Genomic DNA, 5,201 nt, shown 5'->3' on the forward strand with positions numbered 1-5,201 from the left:
CTGGTACAAGTACTGTATATACTGGTACAAGTACTGTATATACTGGTACAAGTACTGTATATTTGATCATGAAAACATTTTTTTAAAAGGACACATTGATAAAGTGTGTTCACTTCAATGTCTGCAGCTAAAACCAGGCGTGACAGACAAAATTCAACTTTCCCGGAAATAACGAGAAGACTGTTTGACCACACGTGAAATAACGATTCCAATGAATCACAGAGTAAAAAATGACAAACATGAAGCACAGTCAGTTCAAAACAATGAGATAAAAACAGTTAAACACACCAGAAAGGTTTTTCAATCAAACTGGATTAAATTAGTTTTCTTGTGAGTTTTACTTATGGATGGATGGATGGATGGATGGATGGATGGATGGATGGATGGAAGTCAGAATCATCAAAACCCAGTACAAAGTCCAGCGGCAGACCAGCAGCTGGACTCCAGAATAGTTCATCAGAGATTATTGTGACCAAGGTCCAAAATTAGAGAACACGGTTCAAGTTCAGGTGACACAGTGGAGCAGTGGTGAGCAGGTAGAATGTCGTAGGATTGCCACCCAGCCAGGTGTGAGTAAGAGAGTGGACGGTTGTTTGTCTCGTTTGTCTCTCTGTGTCCCCGTGCCGGACTGGAGACCTGTCCAGGGTGAACAAATTAATAAAGACATCATATTAACTGCAACTAATTTATTGGCTATTGATTATTGCTGTTTTTTTATTATTAAATATTTCAAATAAGATGAGTTTATTCCTCGTGGGGCTTTTCAGTCCCTGTTGAGCTGAGCCCTCACATGGACCTGCAGTAACTGGATCCAGGGTCTTGTTGTAACTCGGCCTCTCGACCTGCTGAAACTCCAGCTTTGACTCGCCGCTTCACACACAAAAAGAGCAGCCGTGTTGGTGACGGAGGCAGGAAACCTGAGCGAGCTCCATTGTCCTGCTGCTTTAGCTGCCGCCCTGCAGAGGGTCCGCGGCGCCCGGTCATCAAATATACATTATCACCCCCGCACACACAGACACCTCCGCTGGGACGTCGGCAGCCAGGACCGTCCTCTGGGACCATCCAGACCAAATGCAGGACGTTCAGTTGGGATGGGAGGGGACGACACGGTCAAACTTTACCCTCGCCACATTTTAGAGAAGGTGTTTAGATACGTGCTCTGATGAACTGAATTCAAGAAGAAGCTTTTCCACATCCAGATTTAATCAATCAATCAGATGTCGTAGTAGGATCGGTGCATTTTGACCAGTCTCAGGGGCACAAGCGTACAATCTGATACAGTATGTCACAACTTGGAGAACTTTTGTGGTTAAATACTGGCAATGTTAGAAACTGAGATGAAAAGTTTTCTAAAAGGCAGCACCCATCAGCATTTCAGCAAGTCTGTAAATCTTAACCAAAAGCACAAATTTTGCCATATTCAGATCATTGGTGCCTCAAGAATTAGCCAGGATCCTGCAAAGACCACCTCCCACCCACCACCCATGTTCTGGCTGGTGTTATTTCATAATTACAGTACGTTTTACCTCGTAATTCTGAGACTAACTTCTATCTTCAAGCTCGTTTATGAGGAGGAAAGGACTGGAAAGCGTTGAGCTTTTTCCTCCCATTAAGCAGTTGTGCTCAAGGTTAGCAGTGGCGCAGTGGTAAAGTTACAGGTTTGACTCCACACCATGCCTTAATGTCGTGGCGTCCTTGAGGAAAACACCTTTTCTCTAACTGCTCCAGTTGGGTGCATCTGAAGTATGAGGCGTTCAACGCAGAGGACGCCTTCATTTCCACATAACGGTCTGAAATTCGACTAAACCAGCAGAAGGGGGCACAAACCAGTGCATCTCTGGTTCTGGTCTCAAGCTTGGGTAAATGGTGAGGGTTGTGTCAGGAAGGGCAGCCGATGTAAAACACTTTTGCCAGAACTACAATGCGAATTCATCCAAACGAAACCATACAGGATCGGTCGATGCCCGGGTTAACAACGACCACCACCGGTGCTGTTGACAAACAGGGTGCCGGCGGAAACTGTGCTACTGTTAGTGGAGACCATGGAGGGAAACGTGTGAGGAGACAGAGGGAGAAGAGAAGAATGAAGAATGTAGGACTGAGGGTTGCAACTCTAAATGAGAGGACGATGGCAGGCAAAGTTAGAGAGCTCACCATGGTAAAAGAGTTTGAACCCTGCTCCAGTGCTGCAAGCCTTGCTGCCCTTCCACTTGGCCTCTTGTTGAGTTGCCTTCAGGCCCTAAACATCTGGCCTGACCTGGCCCCAGCCAGTAGCCATCATTTCCGAACCCCACTCCACTCGACGAATTAACAATAATTACAGGTCCGAACCTGAACAACTCCCCATCAACATTTTTAATTAAGCTTTCACCGCTTTATTAATGGCTGGCGCCCGCGGCTAAAGGGGCAGAAGATTGGAGTTGAGGGGGTGTTTATCCTTTCATGGCCGTCAAAGCACATTAAATCCCTGCGTCTGCGTGCATTCTGCATTATTCAGACACGGACCCTGCTTTGACATGTTGGATATTTTGGGATCTCACCTGTTCGAGTCGTCAACCGTGCGCATCCACTGAGTGCACCGGCTGATTGAACGTCCATTTGGGCTTTGACGGATCGCTGCCCGGCAGTATAGTCCCAACTGAAGCTTAACTGAACTTTTTAAAATCTCTTTCAAGGCCGGTCAGCGCGCGGTTAAATTGGTGATTGTATGGCAAGACATCTTGCCTTATAATTGGATCGTCAGCTGTGTGTGCCGCAGACGCAATCAAAAGCCCGACACCAACATGGCCTGCACATTAAGCACATTATTATGACCCGGGGTTAGAAATGACAGCTCTAGTCTCTTGGAAACATAAAACATCTACCTTCCTTCTCTGCATCATGCAAGTTTCAGTTGGTGCTTCCTTTTGTTGTCACCTTTTGATTAATTATTTCTAAATAATGATTATACCATATTATATACAGGGATTTGATTTGAAGGATTTTCTTTAATCATATTCTCTTACTGAGTGTGGAACGGAAATTTACCCTCACAAAAACAATGTGTTTGTGGGTTTTTTGGGGCAAAAAAAAAAAAAAGTCCATGAGATGATTGGTTCTTGCAGCATTCTCTAGAAAGAGACAAAAAGCCCTTCTTACATGCATGTTTGAACAAAGCATGAGCATGTGTGTGGTATGTGCAGCTATGCATGGGTGGCTCTGTGTGTTCAGGGTGCAGGATGGGCTCCGAGGGATCAGACGTCCAGTAAAGCTTTCAGAGGGCCGAGAACATGGCTGCCACACCGTGTATTTCTGCCACATTTAGCAAATGGACACTGAAGTGCCTTCTTCCGCCAACATCCACCACAGCTCCTCACCTCTCTCCCACCTCCTGCCTTCGCCTCCTCCTCTCCTTCCCTTCTTTTCTGCTCGCGCTTGTCCTCCTTTTCTTCCTCCCTCCACTTCCTCCTGCTCTGAATTATTGATAGTGAGTAAAATCTGACGTTGTAAAGTTTGTGACCATTCACCAAATCGGCCTCCTCTTCTCACCGATGGGGCTCGCCGAAGGGTAGGCGGTGTCTAACCACCCACTTTTAATGTAATTGCCTGTAGGGTTCCTAGTAAATATTTAATTGTCTGCCAGTACAAATTAAAGACACGAGGCTGGAGGAAAAGGTTAGTAGGTTCGCTTGGGGAGAAATTCTTAGCACTTTACCTGCATGTGTAGGTTCTGAAAGGGGGCGTGGGGGTAGACTGCCCTTCTGCTTCGTTTAGCTTGAAGTGATGAGAAAATAAGTCCACCGTCCTCCGAGGAACGTCAGACCATCGTGATGTGGTAGGATCGGTGAAATTTGGCACAACCACTTTGACAAGACATAACCAGTTTTAAAAACTTTAAAAAAAGGATCAAATGAAGTCTCATTCAGAGGGAAAGGTAAAAAGAATCAGAATATTTGACACGTTTGGCCGGTGGCAGGAAAGTTACCAGAGAGTTGGTTTAAGGAGGGAAACCGTGGCCTTGCTGGTACCACAAGGGTTTAAACTCCTCTTATTCTAAAAATGATAACCTGTGCTTAAAAAGTAGATACTTGGATGTCAACCAGTTCAAAAATTTAAAAGAAACGTACTGTTCCTACAGATTCCCTAACGTTTAAATGATGTAATTTAGCAAATAATGTGAAGAAAAACAATTTCAATTTACTTTGTAGCAAGAAATTAAACCTCATAAAGTTTCAGTTTAACTCATCTCTTGATGATTTTCATGGCTGAGAAATTTGAAAAGTGATTGTTTGTAGTTTTGGAGAAGAGTGTTTTTCTGGACTGGAACTGAACAGGGGATGCAGGTAAACCTTAATGTTTTTTGGTGCAAGACGTCCAAGAGCGCAGGAGTTACACTGTGTAGAACAGAGTTAGGTGCTTTTATATTTATTTTATTTTATTGCTTGTCTGAGAAACAGTGATGGATCCTGTGGAGTGGAGGGAGCAATTTTATCCACCAACAACGGTGGAGCTAGGGGGTGGCCAATGGTGGCCTTGGCCACCACTGATTGTACTTTGGTCATCCCACTGACCACCCCAGTCATTTGAGGAAACTATACTTTTAAGCAACATAAAAACAAGAAAGCATAGTTTCCACAAATGATCAAGGAAACATGTTTAAATTTATATTTGGTGGTGGCCATCTTGGATTTTGAAGTCAACCCAATTTTTAAGAGTGACCCTTTTTTATACCTAACTGGAGCTCATGTTCCAAGTCATGGCCTCACAACACAGACGGACAGACGGAGGGTATTTCCAATTCTCCTCTTCGCTCCAGGGACAAGCAGACTAACTAAAGAGGAACTCACGTCTCTGCAATCCATCTGATTAATTACATCCGAACAAAACAAATAGCTTTTAAGAAGGCTTCTGATAAATAGTTCATTAAAGTTATTACTTGGAGCAAAGAAAAAGGTGTATCTTCAGTATCTTCGCAAGAATGGCTGTTATTTACGTATCTTTAATTAACTGAGAACTCCTTTATTCAAGGGGGTTGGGCATCCAAACTACCTCCGAAAGTAGATTGAGTGTAGTTTTTCTGAGAAACATTTAGATCCAAGGTGAAAAATAAAAAGGACTACTGTTTGTGTGTGTGTGTGTGTGTGTGTGTCCCTAATCTGTGAAACAGACAAGATAAAAATAAATACAGCTGCCCAAACCAGTGATTTTTTTTAAAAAACATC

Source organism: Nematolebias whitei, chromosome 14 (assembly GCF_014905685.2).
Source record: "Nematolebias whitei isolate Nwh7 chromosome 14, NemWhi1, whole genome shotgun sequence".
Lineage (NCBI taxonomy): Eukaryota > Metazoa > Chordata > Actinopteri > Cyprinodontiformes > Rivulidae > Nematolebias > Nematolebias whitei.